The sequence below is a fragment of the Trachurus japonicus genome, chromosome 1 (genome assembly GCF_045865225.1).
Source record: "Trachurus japonicus isolate A0001 chromosome 1, Traja_1.0".
In the NCBI taxonomy this organism is placed as follows: domain Eukaryota; kingdom Metazoa; phylum Chordata; class Actinopteri; order Carangiformes; family Carangidae; genus Trachurus; species Trachurus japonicus.
The window spans coordinates 21894791-21918299 of NC_140907.1; the positions used below are offsets into that span (position 1 = coordinate 21894791).

A 23509-nucleotide genomic window follows, 5' to 3' on the forward strand; every position below is an offset into this window, starting at 1 on the left:
TCAGAGAAGGGACGGTGGACTCTGAGAATTCTTCCAGCCCTTAGTCAACATGAGGGTGAGTAGATAATGAGCGAAATATCATTCTAGGGTGAACTATCCCTTTAATTACTGTAACTATGACAAACACCCTGTCACTTTAACCTAAATCACAATCTTTCCCTAAACCGAAACATTCCTTAACCATGACCAAACTATTCCACAACCATAACCATGCATTTATTATTGTTAGGTTAAAAAAAAAGGTCAGCTACTCTTGGCGGTGGTATGCTCCCGTGGGTCATATTATTGTTGTCATGATGACATAGTATCCCTGTCATACATATTGTATATGGTGTTTTATGTGGGAGGACTGTTCAGTTTCTATCTGGCCTGCTCTGTCACAGTCCTTTCAGTCCTTTCCACTCTGTTTGTCCTCTGCTCTTTACATCATTATGTCTTAGAATAATAAACTGTTTAAGATTATGATTTTGTGCTGATATGGCCTTATAGTAAGTGCATTCCTGATGACAACTAAGATTCAATCCCTCACCATCACATTGAAGGAACTCCTCATTTGGTGCAATGTGATTTGTCAGCAATTTCGGTGGTGCATCAATTGTACCTCTGCTAACAGAGATAATTAAATACCCTGCCGAGGGAATTGGAAAGTGCATTGTTTATTGTAGGAGGGACAGGTGTGCATGTTTATTAGTGACATTTTAAGCCAGTGTGATTGATTTTTAAGATTAACCCTTTACCATCCTGGGGCTACACTGCTCAGTCAAGTCAGTTATTATCTTTTGCGGGCATCAATCCTGACAGAAAACATCTCCAACTGATCTCTTGAAAAGCAGGGGAACATTTGCAACTGACACATCAACAGGTTTTTTTTAATTAGGAGATATTGACTGGAATTCAATGTTTTCATTACATTAATAGTTAATGATTTTCACTATTAACTTCAAAATAACTACCACTCTACTAATATCTCACCCAGCCTCCCTCTGTTTGTCACACATAGACATGCTCGCCTGCCCGAGCGTCTGGAAAGCTAGTGATAGTGTGGCTGACCTCGGCATATGGGTGATTTTAGTGCGAAACTTCACTCTCACACACACACACACACACACAGCCTTGTTTTGTCATTATTTTCATCTCTGTTAGTTGCATAAGAACTCACACTCTCCCACATTGCCTTGTCTGTCCTTGGCAGCTACTTCTGGTGTCATATGGCTTCTTCTAAATGTGATTATGACACTAACAAAGGCTGTTTTGTTCAATATCTGTGTGTATGAATGTGTGTGAATGAGTATGTGTATATCCATATGCATATGCATATGTGTGTCTGAGTGTGTGAGTAGGCCGGGCTGTCTGTGTCTTCGACCAGACATATTAAACTACATAAAATACATTTCAAGTGCATAATATATGGATGGATGACTGCTATATTAGGGTCTTTTCAATGATGACGTGAGTCTTCAACCAAACTGCACTTTGGGCATGCCAGTTCACTAAAAGTCTGTAATCATCATACAGTAATATATGACTCATTGTATGTGCTGATTTTTCATGGCTGCAACCTTACCCAGGTCTCCCTTGGAAAAGAGATTTCTGATCTCAGTGGGACTTCCTAGTTAAATAAAGGTAAATAAAATAAAATAAATATATAGTCATATATGACTCTACTAATTGCTAACTTACATCTGACTTTTTTGACTGCTCAGTACAATGACCTGACGAAGACAGAAAGTCACTTGGAAGTGGGACAAGTGAGACAAATCAACAATTTAAAAGTGTGGTAGTGCAGTAATGTTAACCTGTCTTAATGTAAGATGCTGTCAAGGTATAACAGATTACCCACAAAACCTTTTTTTGTTGTTGTTTTTTATTATACAGTATATAATTCTGCAATTAACACCATTTGTCAGAGCTTCCTGAGATATAAGAGCCTCATTACATTTACAAATCCACCTATACACAAAAATAGCAACACAGTGTGATGGCTGTGTGTGTGTGTATGTGTGCGTGTGTGCGTGCACCTAAAGAGATAGGACACATTAGTTGTTTGTGTAACAGGGGGTGAGGTGGAGTTTTTTTAATGGCACCTCTGCTGTGAGCCAAACACACACACACGCACTCTCTCTCTCTCTCTCTCACACTCTCACACTCACACACACACACACACACACACACACACACACACACACACACACACACACACACACACACACACACACAGGGGCATGCATGTGTGGCCCTGCCTGCTCACCTCTCCATCAGCCTGATGAGCGGATAGAGGCTTTTAACTAATCACATCATCTGGGAGGAGAGAACAAAGGTGAGAATGAGACAAGAACAGTAACAAGAAAAAAAAAATTAAAAATCCCATGTGAAGGGAAGGTGAAACATTCCTTATGAATGAGTCATCCAGTTTTTATTACTTCAACTCTTTCTTTCCCTCTGTCTCCCTCCATCACTCCCCATCACCCTCCCCCATCACCACCAAGCCACTCTCTCAGGTCTTATCTCCCTCATATTGCACACTCAAGGTATTTGTAATCCGCTTACACTTGTTCAACCCTCTTCTACATTGTAACTTAATATGGGCCATGCCCCTGTATATATATGTGTGTGTGTAATAGATATCAGGTAAAGGTATTACTGTATTTACCACCTGCCTTTGTGTATCTCTCTCTCTTTCTCTCTCTCCTGGCTGCCTGCACATACATACAGTAGATGAAGAATCCAAGGTGAAAGGTTTTCATCATAGCTGTTCTTGTAAATGGTGATGGAGCGATGGGCTTGAAGAGAAAGGAAGGTTAAGGAAAGAGGCTAATTAGCAGAAGGACTGAATGACCGATGAGCTTACACCATTGGTCAGCAGAACTCTACCTGTCTGAATGGTAATGACAAAATCATTGTTCATCGTAAAGTTTCCCAATTGGTCATCCCTCTTTCAAAATGATTTGGTGTGGCTGTGCAGTGTTGCCAAATTACACCAGGAGCACAGTCCCTGCCTTGCGTGTGCCTGAAGGCTGCATTGCTGAACTGACACAACTGCTATGAGCGTTCAAAATGCCACGTAACTGTTTTTGACAGAAAATATCAAATACAGGGTTAGGTAACAGTTTTAAAACATGTTGTTGGTGTCTTTTTCTGACTCTAATCTTTAATTATGGTGCTGAAATGAAAACCTTGATGTCCTGCAGCCGCTATGCAGCCATGCATTCCTGGCCTGAGCACTTTGTTGTGAGGTTAACAGTCTTTTCAGACCCCTTAATGATTCTCAGATCCCCTATTGTTGCATCTAGCAACAAATCAAACTTTTTGGACAAATCTTAGCTTCGCATACAAACACTGACCCCGCTCTTTGTAGAGGTTGTGTTGCCTCCAAGAGTACAGTAAGGTCAGATTTTCTTTTCATGGGCCCAACTCTTTATGCAAGTAGCTTCATCAGATGATATTGTGGTTATGAAATCAGGATTTTAGCAGCAGCAGCAGGGCAACCACTTGGAAATGGCTTGGAAGGTTACAGTATATTCAGTCTTAATTGGTCTGTGTTTCAGTGACTACTGTTTTATACTTGTGATTAGGGGTGTAATGGTACACAAAAGTCACGGTTCGGTACGTACCTTGGTTCAGGGGTCACGGTTCGGTACGGTTTCGGTACAACAGACACTTGAATGTAAAACTAAAATCTGTGTTTTGTTATAAAAGTAAAAAGAAAAAAAAAAAAAAAAAAAAAAATATATATATATATATATATATATATATATATATATATATATATAAAATTAAACAAGTGCATTAGGAGTGTTATCATGCCATTCATTAATTCTAGAGGAAAAAAACTTGCACTTGACAACTGACAACTATTACAAACAAAACAAAACAAGAAACTAACATGTTGGTTTACACAGTTAATTTAGACTTAGGGCTGCACGATTATGGCCAAAATGATAATCACGATTATTTTTGTCGATATTGAAATCACGATTATTAATCACGATTATACATTATGTTAGATAAAACATGTTTTTATTGCACTTTCTATTTGAAACAAACAATAGGCTATGTGAACAAGGCTTTCAGTTCAAAATAAAACGTAAAATAAAAAATAAATAATAGCCTAAAATAAAATTTACCCAAGACAAAGGGCTAGCGAAAAATAAATGCCATTGCAGAGTGCAGAGGTGTCATTCTGTACAGTAGCGTACAGATACTTGTGTAAAAAACAAAAAATAAAAAATAAATCTGGTAGAGGTAGCTGCTGATTCAACTCCTTTACTCAAATAAAAGTAAAGTACAGGCTCTGAAATGTAATTTCAAAGTAGACTATAGGTAAAAATAAATTTTTGCCATCAATGATACACAGAGATGTGTGGGCAAGAGTCTGTCTAGCATGGACCAAAGCACAGCACGGGTGGTTCAGCAGCAATTTGGAACGAATTAAAAACATTTAATGAACAGACCAAGTGTTTTCACACAGGCAGCGTCCAGCAGGTCGGCCTGGCTCAACTGTGCTGCCACCAAAACGGCCATAGATCGCCGTTACCGGCCGTTATGATCACGGTCGGAACGTTTTATTTACACAGCGTATGTAATTAACACCAAAACGGCCGCGTGGGGTGACGGGGTCCCGGTCCAGCTTCGAGACCACCCCGCAGCCCGACCTCGATCCGATCCAGAGCGAGACGGCGACAGTAGACAGCCTGAGGTGCTGCTGACTGACCAGACACAGACACACGTCATGTCTACTGTCACCGTCTGCTGCCGACATCGTCTCACTCTCACTTCAGAGTGAGATCCATACAGTCTGAGTGAGACGTAACACCGGGCGCAGAAGGTGACACAGTACAGCAGCATTTGAAGGTGCCGACTGACCCTGTCCACACACTCTGGACTGTAAACAACATGTAAAGGGAGGAAGCGCTCGCTTGTTAGTTAGGCAGCTTCATGGAGCCTTAACCTCTCGTTCGCCCCCTGGTGGTTGGCGGACTATTGGTTGAGAAAGCGCTTGATTTGATATGCAGCACAGCCCGTTTTTTTACATGTTAATAATCGTGACGATCATCTTAATTTAATCGTGGCAGCCAAAATCGTGATCGTGATTAAAATTCGATTAATTGTGCAGCCCTATTTAGACTAGATGCCAGTTACTTTGTTGATGTTTCTGGTCCTGTTCATGTCAAGAAGCTTAAAAGCAGCGGGCTAAGTTGTTGCACACATATTGTCTTTCTCCTTGCACCAGTGATTGACATCAAACGTGTTTGATGCGTTTCTAGCGAAGCAGCGCGCATCCGTGAAATAGCGCCGATGGACCAGTCACGAGCTGCTTTCAGTCTATGGTCGCGAGCCGTTGCCGCTGCCGTCGCCGTTGTGTTTCATTGAGAAGCCACGGTGACATAAATGAAGCAGGCAGCTCCATAGGGCAGCTCCTCTAACTTCACACTCTCATCACTTCTCTTCTTCATCTGTTATGACGGTTGTGGCAGCTTTGGGGCTCATTATCGCCACCTAGATTGGAGTGAGGACTCGACCTTTTTTTATTTTTTATTCAGACGTATTCGTCGTGTGACTGTGTGCACCGAACCGTGACCCCCGTACCATGACGGCACGGGACGAATACATATACTGCTACACCCCTACTTGTGATGTTGCCTGACACTAGGAACGGAAAATCGTGTATGACAACAGCTTTGCTGGAAATTTGGCTACACAGGGAGTAAGAAAGAGATATACAGATAAAGGACTGAAACCTCTTGACACAAGGCTATGACGTGGTTCAGTCAAAAGATAAGAGCAAAGAATGAGTCTTGTTCTTTTTAGTCTGAACAAATATAAATCAACAGCTTTTGGCCAGAGTGTAATGTTGTACAGACATTCATGGTTTTGTGACACTACCAGACCAGCAATACAAGCTGGATTGTTTCAAGCAGTTGACACACACACACACACACACACACACACACACACACACACACACACACACACACACACACACACACACACACACACACACAGCCCCACAGTATAAGAGAGAGAAAATGAAACTTTCCATTTTTTTGAAATGCATTTTCAGATGTTATGTTAAATAACCCACAGTTTCAGTTTTTTTTTTAATTTTATCTTACCCTAATATTTTTATATATTTGGGGGGATAAACATAAAATGTGTCACAACAATGCTGTGTATTGTTAGCTCCATAAGTGCTGCCAGGCAAACCCCCTGGCTGACAAAAGCGTAAGGGGGTGTGTGCTTGTCTGGTACCAGACCCAACAAAATCATATCATCAACTCTGTCATATATTGTGACCACTCCATCTGAAACTACAATTGCAATCTCTACTCATGTAATTGCATTTTTTTGTATGTTGTGCATCCGTAGCGTAGGCTACAGTACATGTGTCTGTATGTGATGTGTGTTGTAGTACAATAATATTCATATTGTAGTGATACTGTAGTTTTGTATCTTATGTCACATGATTAAAGATTGTTAAACTACACACACCCACACATAAATATACCAATTATTTATGATGGTATTAAACTTTAGCTTACCATCTCTTGTTTTCTGCCTTCTTATCACAGAGATGCTCACTCATTGTGTTGTAATTGCCGTGCAGTTTTCATTGAACAGCAGATCAGCATCACAAAGCTAAACCTGTTGCATGGTTATATATGCATACGTTGTATATGCACGGTTGTCTGCATCACTGAGCAGTAGCCAAACCTAAACCACTGACACTGCGTGACTGATTTAAAGAAGTGGCCACACTATCAATAGCAGCGCACACACACACACACACACACACACACACACACACACACACACACACACACACACACACACACACACACACACACACACACACACACACACAGCTCCCACAATAACATTCAAGGATCTCTTTCAAACACCTGATGAGCCTTTTCTTTGGAGAGTATGTGTCGTGCTTTTATCAGCATACATTTTTGTGTGGCCATCAATTTGGTATATTTTCATCAAACAATAGTAGCCCATGTGGGCATGTATATAGAGAGAGAGAGTGTGTGTGTGTGTGTGTGTGTGTGTGTGTGTGGTAGTATGTTGTGCTTAAACTACAGGTGGGTAAAGCAGCAGGTCGCCATCATTTATCCTAAATGGTTTAGTCCGCCCCCACATGATCTTAGTAATCACTGTTATTTAGAATGGGCTGCACAAAGGTTGACAGTGTAATGTGCACACACATACACACATATACACACACACACATTTGGTTGGCTGCTCTCTTTTGCTCTCTCAGACACAGCTACAGGGTGCACTGGTCAAGATGATTACTGTTATTTTGTAGTATGGCCAGGAGGCTGAAATATCTAAACTCATAGTAGGACACAGACACACACACACAAACCACCATCACCACCACAGCAAGAGGGACTTGTGCTATGTTATCGCCCTATCAACGCAAATCCCCACATACTGAATGCAGGATTAAGAAAAAATAGAAAAGGCTCTCTTTCCTTTCCCTCTCTTTTCCTCTCCATCTGCTGGTTTACAATTGTCGCCTCATTGTTTTTTTCCCTCTTTAATTCACCAGCTGGTTTGTTTAAGCCAGTCTTTCTGTTTCTCTCCTCTCTTTGTTTTTCTCTCTGTGTGTCTCCTTCTCCCCAGTTTTTCCTCTCACGTTTCTCTTTCATTCCCGTCTCTTTCTTGCCTTCTCTCACTCTGAGGTTGTGAATTTCCCCAGAATGGGTCTCATACAATGAATGAAAGAGGGACCCGTATCACCCACACTCATGCCCTCATACACACACAGGGTGTAGCAATGATGAGAACAGCTAAACTTGCACACACACACACACACACACGCATACTTACACACTTCCCCCTTTCTCCATCGATCACACACACACACACACCACACTCTCTGAAGGCCTATATAGTCTATATTGTGTGTGTCAGTGGGGGGCATGAGCAAATACGCTGGTGGAAAAGCCTCGCTGCTGGAGGGATGGAGAAAAGGAATAGAGAAAGAAAACAGCCCAGGTAGTCATCTCTCTCTCCAGCAGGCTCTTTCTGCAGGGAATTGGGGTCTAAAATTGCTAAATAGAGGACTATGTTTTTTGTCACTGAAGTTTATTTTTAATGTGGGAAAACATTCAGAAATGTACGAGACTCAAATGTGTAATCCCTTCCCCTTCAAATGCTCCTTCCTTTGGAGAGCGACTCTGAAGCAGAAAATCAAGGACACTTTGGTGTCAGTTATGATGGAGTTTAGTCAACATGAGAAACGCAAGATGAGTAAAACTAGTCAGTCACTTCACAGAAAGGTAGAACTAATTATGTTTCCAATGGTGAGGCAGTCAGTGTTGAAGATTACATGATTACAAGATTAGAAAACTCCCTGCTCAAAACTGAATTTGACAAGAAACCTTTTTTTTTTTTAAATTAAGATAATCTGCATTACTGACTAGACTTTTGTTACCATGTGTTAATTGATTGAACGGGCACTGGGAAATTGTAGCACATATTGTTTTAAGACTGTCTCATGAGCAAAACATTTTGCATATCTAGTATTTCCAGACACTTTTTTCCATGTTCAATTTCTGACTAAGTAGCTTGTTAACATTAGCAAATGGCCATATCAGTAATGAGTGCTATAGCAGCTCAGTGTTATTGGGAAGTACTGTTTGTGTGACTGGAAGTTTGAAAAGTTACAGAACTTTTCAGATGTAAGCAACAACTTTGACTTCAGAAATGTGTGGGGGAGGGGCTTCAGATTCTGTTGGACCAACACTGTGTTCATACCCTTTTCATCCTCTTGTCTAAGACCTGTCTTACGAGTACAAGTCTCTTCCTAAAATGTGTATCAGGATCAGTGTTGAAGAAACTTCAAAGGAAGCCTTTCCCTCAGTTTATTGCTCATTTTCACAATTTCTGTGAATTGTAAAACCGTGTTATGGGTCTTATGTTTTTAAAACCTTGGCCATTCCAAAATAGCTGTAACAGCACGGTTTATACTGGCGATTGTGTTGTTTTTATTGATCTGAAATGCTACGCAACGCTGACTTTGGACTGACTTTAAAGGAACAGCTTGGAATGTTTAATACTCATTACTCATTTATTACATAGGAAGGTTTCAGTTTCACAGTCAGCCATCCTTTTCTTCACACTGGAAATCCAAACCACCGGGCTGTCATCTGCAATTACTGGGGGGAAACTCTGAAATCTTTAACTACAACAAAACCCCCACGAGAAAAACAGTAAACCCTTTGCACACCAGCAGCCACAATCTTTCCAGAACCTTTGTGTTTTTTTTAGTAAAATAACATATAATTTGAATCTGCTTCTTACACCATTAGTTCATTCGCTGGCAAGGGTCCTGGTCAGTGTGAGATTACTCATAGGCTAATATGACACTCATTGGCAGACGCCCATTCACTGGCTTCCAATGTGCTGAAGCAGGATAGCCCTGAGCAGGACCCCTGGCCAATGAAAGAAAGTATTCACAGCACAGAGTGACATACTGTACATAGACATGGTACATACATTGTGTAATATGTGAAATATGCAAAAAATAAAATACAATAGTAAAAGCAACAGCGTTGAGGATTAAGGATAATTCCACACTTTATACCCACACATCCTTGCCAGTGGCCTCTATGCCAAAATCAATACTCCATTAACCTCCAGCTAATGCTTATATCATTATCTTGTGTGTGTATATGTGATGGTGATAATGATGTATAGATTCATAAAATATTTAGGCAGTGTGTAGGTTGTGTCACGACCAAATTAGTTCTTTGGGCACAAGCATATCTTATATTTCAGAATTGAATGAAGCGATAGAAATGTACTGACGTTCACTTCAGCTACTCCTCCTTATGTATTTTCATGAATTGTTGCATATTAATCTAGCCCCCCTTCATTTGTAGCCTATTAAAAGTCATTAGGTCCTTTAATGATTTTTTTTTTTAATTCATTTTTTAAAATTCATTTTAAAGGTAACACTCCACAAGCTGACCAGGCAGGCAGTGGTGTAGAGCCGGGTGTACACAGGCAGACACTGTGTACCCACTTATTTTTGCAGTTGGCTTTGCATATACCCACTTGTAAATTCCCTCTGATGTGTTTCGTTCAGTAATGTGCTGCAAGCCCATTTTTGTTCCTAGGATGGCTACGGCATGACACACAGCCTCCCCTGCCTCTGATTGGCTTGCACTCATTGCCATCATGCATTTATTGGTTTAGGTTTAGGCATGAGGAATGATGATTGGTTAGGATAAGAGCGTAAGGTCTGTAGCAGGGCAGGGGGGGGGTTGTGCCTCTGCTTTGTCTTTCTCTAGGGGGGTTAAAAATGGATAAGAAAAGAAACAGGAGGCCTGCCACCTACCTGCAATGCTGGTTAATAACTCCCTGCAGATCCTAGGAGGTTAATTTGACTTTGAGGTAATATTCGGTTGAACAGATTATCACTAGATTTTCATTTTAGGGAGAACAACTTTGGGATGTGCTCTGGGTTTAAAAATACTCTTGCTAATCTGCTGCAATCACTGGGGCAATATTTGCTTCCTGGAAGTTGATTTATGAACTTGTATTGAGAAATGTCACATTGTGGGTCTGAGGTATTTTATTTTTAAATCAGCAGTGCCATTCTGAAACTAAACTCTTGGTGAAACACTACGGTTGCCTCATGCTGAATCCATTTTAAAGTCATGCATTAGACCTAGGAAACGGCTCACTTTAATATATATAAAGATGTAAATGTCTCACCCACAGTCTGTGAGAAAGTATCGATTGTAAAAATCTATATCTCCTCTGTGGCTATAATTAATGTCGTAACAATATGTACCCCCTGAAGTCACGCAGCAGTTAGGTTAACTGCCAGTAGTTTTGTATGTCACTTTACCACCTAAACAATTTGGGGCATAAATGAATTGTAGAGCCATCGCACCGCTGCAGGCACCATCACACCACTTTGAACAGGCAGTTTTCCAGCTGCAGCTCTGAAGTTGTTGCCCATCACTTAGCCCTGTGTTTGACCTCAGGTCTTTGTTGTTGTGAGTGTTGGTTTTCCATCACCGTGTTCGGACTAATGAAATTGATGAAAGCTAGATAGTCTCAAGAAAACGGTGTTGAGTGTGCAGGAAGTTTGTGTGCTGCCATTCGTAGGTGTCGAAAGAACATGAATGATGGGAAATGTCTCGGGGGAGTCGGTGATTTAAAGTTAACAAAACAGACAAACTAGTGTCTGTTTCTTGAGTGGAACTCAAGATTAATCGTGTTTTGGCACTTACCAAAGGCCAATGGTTAACAATGATAATTTGTTGAAAAAGGAAAAATAGTAGTGATAATTTGCTTTAAGTGGATGATATTTCTCCAGTCATAAACACACAGAATGCATTGAAAGTGCATGTCCTTGCAGGGTCTCAGTCGTGAGTCAACCAATGCCAAGGAAAACATCCTCAGAGGCATCACCTGACTGATGTGTGATCACAATCCTGTCTCCATATGAATAAATGAAACCGCAAGTTGGTGTGAGTATAGTAGGAGTCACAGCAAAAGTGACTCATTGTATTAGTGTGATGACCAATGTTTTGAAATGTAGCTTGTGTCGGGTTACAGCAAACTGAGGATAACAATATGATAAAAAAAAAAATCCACAGAAATACAATGGGAAAGAGTGTAGCTCAATATGAACTATGCAGAATATGGAGTGTAGTGCTTCTCATGCTGCTGAAGTGGTGGGAAGCACAGGACTAATCAAAAAACAGAGCACTTGAATTTCATATCAAAGCGTGAACTAAGTCTTGCGTCCATTTCACTCTGAGAAAGGCTTGTTCTGTTGCCCAGGTGTACGGCAGCTTTCTGCCTCCATAGGAAACACAGAGCTCTGCTTTGTTAGGTCCTGGACGGGGGTTATAAACCTCTAGTGCACACCGGGGAAATAAAGCTGCAGTGGACATTGTAGCTGTTGTCTTGATGCAAATTTTGGACTGTACGTACGGCGAACTTAAGACTATGAATCTCTCTTAGTGTTTCCCTCCTCATTATTTTGTTCGTATACTAGGCCTGCATCGTAAATGCAAGCGTAATGTGCATCCTCTTAACTTGTGACACTCTGTGTGTTTCCCAGTCTTTTTTACCCACCACTAAAAATACATTTAGATATGATATTTGGGGGAAGACATGGAGTCGGTATCATACCTGGTCCAGAGAACGGAGAAGTTATCCAGCCTTCATCGACAATCTCTGAGTGGTCATCCCCTCGTCCTCAAGTGGAATGATGTTACGCCTCCTCAGTAAAAATGTTACAGCTCAATAAATAACTTGATGTTGAAGCTGTTTTATTATTTAAATGCCTGATATGTGTGTGTCAATGCCATAGGCACACACTGTATAAATACTAAATGTCTAGTGGTTCAGTAGTCTTATTTTGTTGTGTTGGACCTTTATGATTAACCATATTATATTTATAATTTTTAGAACAATTTAGAGATTCTTAGATTAATTATCAAGGGAAGAATGAAATATTGTACTTTACACTTTGGAATATATGTCTGTTTATCCATAGAGAAAAAAAAAGAAAAAAAAATATGGCATATACAATTTCTTTTTTTTTTTTACAGTTTCATTGTTTTAAAAAATCTCTTCAATTTGTGAGTGTGCATTCCTTTCTCTGTGTGTGTATTAGCCTACCTGTAATGTGTACACACACACACACATACACACACACACACACACACACTGTATATATATATACATATATATATATATATATTCACACACACACACACACACACACACACACACACACACACGTTTTTAAATGATTTAAATAGTCAAATATCAAAACTATGTAAATCATACATACACTCCCACGCACTAGAACACACACACACACACACACACATGCACCCACACTCTTCCACAAAATACATACACACGGTCTTTCTTTAAACACACATCCATGTTTCTTTCAGCGGCTGTTTGGTTGATCATGACCCACAAGAGGTTAAACTCTCGGAGTAAAACGTCCACCGCTGCAACCTGAATTGAATCCAGTTTCCTTTGTGTCTTCGATCAGACACATGCAGACACGCACAAACACAAACACAAGAACGTTTGACTATGTTGTTTGACATTATTTTTTATTCAGTCTCAATGTCAACATGTACACTTGGGAAATGGCATTTCGGCTCACGCATGAACACAGTGTCAACACATCTCAAACCCGAGAACGTGCACGTAGCCTGTGTGCGTGTGTCCTTGTGTATCACATTTATGCTCCTTTGCTACCGAATCCCTTATTGTTGAGCCCAGTCACTCCCTCTCCTCTCTCACTACCTTTGGTTCACACAGAAGCCTTAAAGTCCAACTTCTCTCTCTCTCTTTCACACACACACACACACACACTCAGACACACACACACACACACACACACACACACACACACACACACACACAGAAAGAGAGAGAGTTCATGTGTGAGCGGCTGAGACGTGTAGTTGCTGTGCTATGAATACATATGTGGTCGGGAAATCGGGGAGATCAGAGCAAAAGAATGCAGAGAGAGAAAGAGAGAGAGAGACTGAGTGAGTGTGTGTGTGTGTGTGTGTGTGTGTGTGGGGGGGGGGGTAAAGAGAGGGAGTGCCCCTGCTCTCCTCTCTCCAGACATCGTCACCTCCAGCCTCCAAATGCAGAAAGGAGAAGAAAAAAAAATCAGCCCCTCCTTCCACGATTGTAAACCCCCCAACACACACACACACACACACACACACACACACACACACACACACACACACGCACACACACACACACGCACGCAGCCTTCCCCTCCTGTGCCAGCCAATCCCATTCTTCCCTCTGCTCCCTATGTCCTCGCGGCTCCGCCCCCCTCCTCGCTCAGCCAGCGAGAGAGCTCCAAACTTACAGAGGGGAGAGAGAGACTGAGCGAGGCGGACTAACTCACACACACACAGAGAGAGAGAGAGACACACACGCATACACACACCGCAGAAGTGGCAGAAGCAGGCGAGAAGGCGGCTCTCCCTCTCTCACACGCACACACTCACACACACCGAGAGGCAGCGGCAGGCAGAGGGAGAGGAGTCGGTGTGCAGAGAATAAAGGAGGAGAAAACTGCATGTTCTCTACCTGACAGAGAGAGAAAAGAAGGAGCACGGGAAAAGAGAGAAAGAGAGAGAGAAGGAGCATTGTGTCTTTTTTCTTCTTTCTTTTTTTTTTTTTACCCGCTCCGTGCATTTGGAGCACTCACTTGGAGCGCAGAGGCTGGAGGAGAAGGAACAAGAAGTGAGAGAAGACTGAGGCAGTCCCACAGATAGAGAACGAGAAAAATTAAAAAGAAACTGAGAGAGAGAGAGAGAGAGAGAACAGACGGCACGGGCGGTTTTTACCTGTTTTCCCTAAAGAAGAGAGGAGAGGAAAGCAGGGACGGAGGTGTAATGTTATTTCCCCCTCAGCAGCAGCAGCAGCAGCAGCAGCAGCAGCAGCGGCAGCTCGGCGACTCCAGTGTAGATGCTGCCTGTGCGGATCATATGTGATTTTTGGGAGCATTAACTCTTTAACGCGGGCGAAACTGGAGTACTCACACAGACAAGGTAGACAACTGGATCCAATTTACTTTCTCTCCTGTTCCTCAAACGGCACATTGTGGTGTGCGTGCGTGTGTGTGTGTGTGTGCGTGTGAATGTGTGTGTGTGTGCGCGCCCCTGTGTGTAACTGTGCCTGTGAAAGCATTGGGAAATTGCTTGATCTCCAGTCACTTGCCTCTCATTGTGTGAATTCACTTGGCTGAGTGTAAAGTCATTGACAAAAACAACACTGGCAACAACTCTCTCTCTCTCTCTCTCTCTCTCTCTGTGTGGGTTGGGAGGGGGGGTGGGGGTGGGGGGTTAAAATTGTGCCAAACTGAGGCCTAATAGTTTGATTTGTTGAGAAAGTGGAGGAAGAGAGTGACATGCATGAAAGGTGGGGGATTTTTCTTTCTTCTCTTTCGCTCTTGTTTTTCTTTCCTCCTTTCTCTAGGTCACACTGACTGAACTAAAGACTTTTCGGCTGAATCGAGCAGCAAGTTAGTGTGTAAGCGACAGTCAGTCGTGCAAAAGCAGTCAATCTATTTTTGCTTTCTTTCTTTTTTTCTTTTCTTTTCTTTTCTTCTCTTCTTTCCACTCAGTCACTCACTGCTTCCACACACCAACCAGTGCGGTGCCTGCATACATCAGGTTGTGTTCATCTAAATCACTGTCGGTTTCTCCTTTAGTAGCCTGGGCTGCCAATCAACTAGTAGTGACTACTGCCTTTGTCTCTGTGCTACAGTCCTCAGGAGGCACAAACACACTCACACACACACACACACAAAGTGACACACACATGTATAAATATTTCAGTGGTTAATCATATAGTGAGCATTAGCTTCAAGGTCTGGTTTTGATTTTGAGGCCATTACGTAGAGGCAACATTCAAAGGGAGAGGAGATGGGTGTATTACCTTAATTATGGTACCAATCAATGAAGAGGACATAATGAGAAACATTCAGGACACACTGCTGTCAGTCAAAGTCACCACAGTGCCCCCCCCCCCCCCCCCGCCTGCCTCATCTTCTTCTTTTATAATTGCTCCTGTTTACATAGAGACGAAATGGTGCCCGTGTCTACTGGTGAAACACTTTTTAACTCTGCTGTTACTCCTCCCATCAGCACGGTGGAGAGGAAAGTTGAGAGCAGCGATCGACATGAGGTCGACAGCCATTAATACAGATTCATTAATGCCATTTTTTTCTTTAAAAGGCCCTGTATCAACTGATGTGATGAATTTACAACACCAGGTTTCATGTCGGCGATAAAGGTCAAATCTCTCAGCACATTTTTTAAAATCAATTATAGGTTAATTTGTGACTGTTCAACACTGACCCAATGTTCTTTGACTCACTCTTGGAATTTATAAGTCAGACATTGATTCAAAATGAAAAAGAGGGATAAATAATATAGGGATTTGTAATTTTTTTACTTTCAAAGATTGGCTTCAAAGAACTATTTTTTTTTTATTTAAAAACAGAACATCTTCATGTGTGTTTTGTGTTATAGAGCACAACTCTATTACTAACTCTATTATTATTACTATAACTATTTTTTTCTTTTATTACAGTTGATCCACAGCACCAAAGTAAACCTAACTCTTGCGATCTGATGTGTAATGAAATGAAGAATTTAAAATGGTAAAGCTTCACACGAGCATTTGTACTTGATGTTGAGTGAAGTGTATTTAAAAGTAAAAAGATGGTGGAACTCAGGAAGCCACCAGGGATCTGATTTGGTTTTCTGGCAAATTATTGCCTCTGCTTTTCTGTGTTTTGAAAGGTGTGTGTGTGGGTGTGTGGGTGTGAGATGAGGGTTAGGGTGGCTGGACGCTGTGCTGCTGCTCAGATACACAGAGGAAAGACAGGCTTTTGCTTTTTGCTTAATCACTTCCAGACACAGAGATTTTGCTCTCTCTCTCTCTCTCTCTCTCTCTCTCTCTCTCTCTCTCTCTCTCCGTGTGTGTGTGTGTGCGCACCACTTTGTCTCTCTTTTCTCCCTCTCTTTCTTCTCTCTCTCTGTCTTCTCCTTCTGAAGTTCTACTTTTTCAATTACAAACATAAATTCTGCGATGCTCCTGAGAGCGTGCGTGTGAGTAACGAAGCGAAAAAGGAAGTAGGTGATGGATTGAAGGAATTAAACTGTCAGTGCAAGAGGAAACATGCTTAAAAACGACTGTGGATGGACAGATCGTAAAGAAAAGAGGGCAGAGGCAACGAGAGAGAGAGAGAGAGAGGAACATGTGTAACTGATTAAGATTCCAGCAGGAGTATAAGGGATGATAAGACGTCAGAGTGAGAATAAAAGAGTGTCATGCAAGTATATAAAACCACATATGTCTTTTGAAACACCAAATTCATAGACTGATCTGCACTTAAGGTCAAATGGTAATTTGCAAATATATTTTTTTGTAGGTGCTCTCATATTTTGTAACAAGGGCAACTTGTTGTTCCACAAACAACAACAATTAGCTTAACCAATATAACCCTCCAGTATTTGCAAGGAGCAGTGTTTTCTTTAGTATGTACACTGGCTGTGTGTAATACGAGTGGGTGAGATTTTAATGGATGATTTTAATATGTGTGGCATCGAATAATATTAAGAAACTGACAGCCACCCTGTAATTAAAGTCTTTGCACATTAATATTTTACTGGATGTGTTTGACATGTTTGTCATGGTGATTTTTTTTTTTTAATTTTGAATCTTTTTTTTTTTTTTTTTGGTGCAGACATTTGGGTTTTCTGTGCTGCTCAGGAATGTTTTAGTAGGATTCACAGGAATGAGAGTTTCAGACCAACCGCTGTGAGAGACAAAGCAGTGAGTCAGTCAGCACACACAGCTGCTGCCGCACAATGGAAAGAACCACAAAAAGGAACATTTGGTAAAGTTAGTTTTTACCTGTATGATTATGGAGCACCTTCACACATCATTGTAAGTCTTACCCTGCACATATAAAACTTGTGTGAGGTCATAGCTTGATGGAAAACACACTACAAAGGGATTTGAATACTACTGCTTTCTAATATGACTAAATAACATTTTATAATTAAATGGAAAACAAAGTAGCTTCAAATTGGATGGATGTGAAAATGTGAAAAAAAATATTTCTTGTTTTCTTTTCTTGTTATTTTTTAGCAATTGAAAAAATCTGAAGTGAACTGAGCAACTTTTAATTGGCAGCATTTTTAGTTATTTGACAACAAATTCTCAAATCTACTAGCTACACTTGAGGAGCATGATTCATGATAATTAATACTCAAGTGTGTAACAGACTGTTTCCTTTAAAGGCCTTTTTTTCATGATTAAAAGTTTTGACAGAGGTCTTTTGTGCAGCTTGTGGGTAGCACAATTTTCCTATTTAGTGATTTTCTAAATGTGTTAAGACTTAAGACAGCTGTATCTGTATCAGTCCAAGGACGAGCCGTCAGGGTAAAGAAATACAGAACAATATGTTGTAGAGTTTTAAAGTCACAATAAATTGTTGCACATAGTAGTAGAACATACAACAACACAGGGATCCAAGCGGCTGCAGTCTGAGTGCACTTATCAGTACCAGCTATTCACAATCAGTTAGTATATCAATAAAAATCCCAATACCGTCGCCTCTTCACATAAGTGTCTCTTCTGACTGTGGTTTTATGATGGAATTTGATGTTTGTTGTTCATAGAAGGACGGTGTGGAGGCAGTGCCCATGTGCTTATGTAAGTTTCAGCCTGTAGCCGTGGTGTTCTGGTCACAGTGTTTCAGATAAGGCTTTTTTTTTTCTCTCTGCAGGGTTTGTCACAGAATAATAGATGTATGTCCAGATTAAAGGGACAGTATGTGTGAGCGACTGCTGGGGCAGACAATGTGAGCAGCCAACCATTATATGACCTGCTGGATCCCACCACTGCTGCAATTGGAAGCACACACACACACACACACACACACACACACACACACACACACACTGGTGTTCATGTCCCTGCATGTATATGTAGGCATTCATGTGAGCGACCAAGCGTGGGCCACTGAAACACACACATTGTCCTGGCCACTGTTGTGTTTCTGGTACAGGTTTGAGAGCCAAGTTACTGGTGTGTGTGCACGCGTGTGTGCATGTGTGTGTGGTTGCCTGAGAGGACATGAAGATGTGTCATGTGAGATTCGTCCTGTTTCCTCCTGCACTTTTCTTTAGTTTATCTTTATCACGCTCTTGCTCTGCTTTGGCATACAGTCGCACAATCACACACACACACACACAAAATGATCGACAGTCACAACAACCCCCCATACATATATCTCGCCTATGTCTCTCTCTCGCTCTCTCTCCACAAATAGAGCACTATCTCCTAGCAACAAGGCCTTTGAGAGCGTTGTGTGAGATAGATTGTGTGTCTGCGATATAGGCGTCTGTGTGTGTGTGTCTGTGTGTGTGTTTCAAAGCTAGGAAAATGATGAAAGTCATCAGAGGAGTGACATCACTTTGAAACAGGAGTTAAGGAATGAATGCAAGTCAGTGGTTTGCCCTTGCAAGTTTTCTTGATGGACCTCGATGGGGCTTCTACTCAGAAAAAATCTGTTTAAATTATTTCTAAAATGTCCTCAACACACACACACGCATGTAATGTAGTGTATAACAGTGTTCTTTAGCATGAACAGCTGCAAGGATCTGCAATAGTTCACACACCACACTCACTTGGGGTTGTATAAAGGTCTCACTCATTCATACCAATTTGACCATAATTACTTGTTTTAGGATTTTTCATTACACACAAGGACATTTATAGTTCATTCATCATCAGAGTATAGCTGTAATGTGTATTTATTGTAGGCTGTGTGTGTGTGTGTGTGTGTGTGTGTGTGTGTGTGTGTGTGTGTGTGTGTGTGTGTGTGTGTGTGTGTGTGTGTGTGTGTGTGTGTGTGTGTGTGTGTGTGAGTGAGTGTGTGCGTGCGTGCGTGCCCACATGCCTACGGGCTACTGTGTGAAGCCGTATGTGTGTGTGTGTACCTACCTGTTAAGGGTAATCTATACTTGTGTGTGACACACCTTATACATCTCTGAAAGAGATGGTGCATAATCTTAACAGTGTGTGTCTGTTTGCTGTCTGTAAGTTTTCTTTTCAGACAGCACAGCACCACATTCTCATCACTGATTTAAAGACACGAATTATAAAACCACAAGTTACTTCTCATTTCAGCATGAAGGACAAATCAAAAGAAGATGAAAGTTTCCTTTTTATTATGAATTATATATATTCTCTAAATTGGTGCATATCAGGACTATAACATCAGAGCGCTGTATAAAGAGACTGCAGCTGCTGTTACTGAACATTTAAATCAGCTTGTATTCAAGCTGTAATTCAGCTTGTAATTAACAAGCAGTTCACATACCGTATATTTTAAATCCAAAATATACCATTATTTGTAATGTGTTATTTCAACATTTTTGTATGTGGCATGGGCGCTCTTTGCAGATGAAGTTCCTAACGGAAAAATAAAGTTATTTGAATTGAATTTGAATTGAATTGGCTTAACAACGACAATGATGTCACAATTAGTCAAAACAGTTACTAAAAAGCCTATTCGAAAATTATGAAATAAAACACACACATTATTTTTTCTAATTATTTATATATTTAGCCTGTAACACTTCAGAAATAGTAAAATTGCCCATCACAAAATTAATTATTTTAACCAGTGAATTAAATTTACTGCTACTACATTAACTTGATTAAAGTTAATAAGTAATTCACATCACAGTAATATATCAAGTGATACTTTTAATCATCATCAACAACAACAATAACAACAACAACAACAACAATAATAATAATAACAATAATTTTAATTAAATCCCATATTTTGTAATTATTACTGTGTATTGAACCTAACCCTAATCCAGTGTATTTGTACATGTGTACTTTCTCTTAGTGCTCACTGTGTGTGAGCCACAAGAGCTCCTGAACTTTTGCTCTCCTCCACTTCTACAGATGAAGTCTTTCTCTCACTCTCACTCATTTCTACCACAACAGGATGTCAGTGCAGGAGAAAAAGAAAAAAAACCAAGAGAGAATTAGAACAGAGAACTGGAAGATTCAGAATAGTTTACACAGGACTGAAAGAAAAAAGGAGTGGGGGCGGGCTGAGTGATGAGGTGCGCGCTGACTAAATGTTTCTTATCAGAGACTGAGTCCAGATGGTTTGCAAACACACCTCCTCTTCATCCCCTTTCTCACCCCCCCTCTCTTTTGCTCTCCCCCCCTTCACTGTCTTCTCATCCTCTTCACTCTTTACTTTCAGTTCAGTTCAATTCAATTCAATTCAATTCAATTCAATTCAATTCAATTCAATTCCATTCCATTCCATTCCATTCAATTCAATTCAATAGACCTTACTTTAGTGAAAGCTGCCCCAGAGAGCAGCACTTGAAGACAGGTGAGAAGAAAAACTCCTGTCTACTTCTACGTCTTCCTCCATTTACATCATTTCTTCACTGTCTTAAAACCTTTTTTTAAGTGAATAATAACCAGGATTCATTTACATGAAGAATAATGTGACCTCCATAACATTAAGTGCCACCTCAGATAAAAGCTGAACGTAAGATAAGTGATAATTAAGTCTGTATGTGAGGAGCTGTACCCACTGGATCACTGTCAGACCATTAAAGACTGGATTGTAGGAGTTGTGAAGTTAATATTATTATTGGAGAAGTTCATGTCAGGAGTGGATAAATACAAGCAAACTGAAAAAAGGAAGATTACTGACTAGCATCGTGCCAAAATACACACACACCACACACACACATACACAGGGGGAGACACAGGACCCTTGTATCACTAGCGGGCTCCTTTCAGCTCTTATCTAGCTGCTCTGGGAAATGAAGACAGACGATGTGATGGGAAAATGAACCATGAGCACCTGGAGGTGGTGGTGTGTGTGTGTGGGAAGAGATGATTAGAGTGTGTGTGTGTGTGTGAGTGTGTGCGCGTGCATGTGCGTGCATGTGTGGCAGTGTATTTCTGTTGTTGTAGTGCAGCTTTGTGTTTTATCTTCTCTGCTGTGAGGCGTCCTGCAGGGAGCCATCACTCCTGTTTGTTTTAGGATGAAACTTCACACATCAAGCTGCAGACAACTCATTTGCTAATTTGTATCATTCATGTAAATATATTTTGAATGAAGAGGAAGACGCAACTGAGGATGGGTGCAGACGATGTGGGTGTAAATGCCCTGAGCTGTGAGGCCCTGGTCTGACTCATTTCACTGGATTCATTCCACCCCCTCTGTCGCTCTCAGGAATAACGATCAAATAAAGTCACAACCCTTCACCCCATCGCCACTTTTCATCTCCAGCTACAATTTGTTCCAAACGTTTTTTTCTGTTGGGGGTGGGGGGTCTGCTAAGGTGTGTGGAGAGTTTGTCATGTCCTGTATCATTTGAACTTATTCCACACACTCTCTCACAGTTCATTTGAAAACCCACAGGGCAGGGCAGTGTGTGAAAGACTTCAAGCGCAGTCAGCTTGTGGATAGGTGGACATTTAACAGCTTAATCACAGGCCTTAAATCCTTGGGTGTGTGTATGTTTTTGTGTCCTGAGGCTTCTGCAGCTGATTGCTGACTGTGTTGTGTAGAGCAGATATATGTAAATTACACGGTGGCCCTGAGCTCGGCGCACTGCAGCTCAAGGAAACACAGGCAAGTGAAGAGATGTGCTGCAAATTCAGTCCCAAAACCACAACACAACACAAGAGTTTGGACACAATGGACACGGTTGAAGTCCAATTCATGAATTGTTGTGTTTGCTTGACTTAAATGCCTGTAGACATTCAAAAATTGTGTGTACACATGGCAATTTTTGTCATCTTAAGGCAAAATTGATGTGAAAAGACATTATTTTCCATCGTCTTTAGACAAACTTGACATCTTAAAGTGGATGTCATAATACATGTTTTAGACCAAACAGTGCTCTATAGGAAACACTTACTGTAAGTGTTACATGTCTGATTTTAAAGTGCATTTATTTATCTGCACATGTTGTGAGCGCACGTGTTGTCAAACGGATGAATATATTTTCTTAATTTACGACACACTTTGCCTTTACAAGTGTTTTTTTATTCTTCTTTTTTATCTTTTTTTTTAATTTGCAGTGCGTTTGGCTCTCAGGGACACAGTAAAATTAAAAGGGTGGAGTGAGGACAAAAGAAAAGAGGAAATTATCACACAGAGGTTAACAGTCTTCTATCCTTTCACTCAAACCAAAACCTCTGTGGAGAAAGAGCAGAGGGTGGGGGCGGAGAGAATGGAGTGAATGAAAAAAAAAACAGGAGGAATAATTTTAATAGTAAGAAAGCAATATACATTCTCTATTTGTTTAAAGACTGCAACATTTATTTGGTTAATTTTTTAATTTAATTTAATTAAAATTAATTTAATTTTTTTTTACAACAGTCACCAATATTATTGACAGTTTTATTTGAGTTTATAAAAATAGTGAAGTCACTGTAAACCAAGTGAAGAGCCATCTGAGCGAATGATTATGTTTGAGTGTCAACTCTTTACACAGTGCTGTAAACACACACACACACACAGACACACACACACACACTCCCTGTGTTCTCTTTATGGCTACCCCTCATACACCCCCCTCGTGCTCTCTCACCCCTCCTCCCACCTCTCTCCATCTCTTTTGTTTGGTCATGTTGTGTCAGGAGCCGGGCAAGTTCACCATCCCAACAGGACACGGGGGTCAGCTTACAGTGTGACCTGCGCTGACATATGTGCTTTTGTTAATGCAGTATTATGCTTCCTCCACCTTAAAACTGATTGTCATGGTGATAGCTCAACACAAAACAGAAGAAAGCAATTTTTTTTTGTACACACATCACGCACACACACAATGAGACATCAGGCGAACAGATCGTCGCTATGTGTGTGGCTTCACTTTGGATAAGTGTTATCTGTTATGTG

At 40.9% G+C, this 23509-nt stretch overlaps 1 protein-coding gene across 9 annotated transcripts in view; it reads left to right on the forward strand.

Moving 5' to 3' along the window:
* The window catches only part of tenm3 (teneurin transmembrane protein 3), a 288258-nt gene that overhangs the window by 102634 nt on the left and 162115 nt on the right, over window positions 1–23509 (forward strand). For 2 of the 9 annotated variants that reach the window (XM_085780264.1, XM_085780273.1), the window contains exon 1: window positions 13979–14582. The exons of 6 other annotated variants lie outside the window; for them this stretch is intronic. The gene's annotated coding sequence lies outside the window, so the exon portion shown is untranslated. Of the gene's footprint in view, window positions 1–13978; window positions 14583–23509 lie in introns of those variants that run through there. One more of the 9 variants, XM_085780282.1, reaches the window with a different exon arrangement.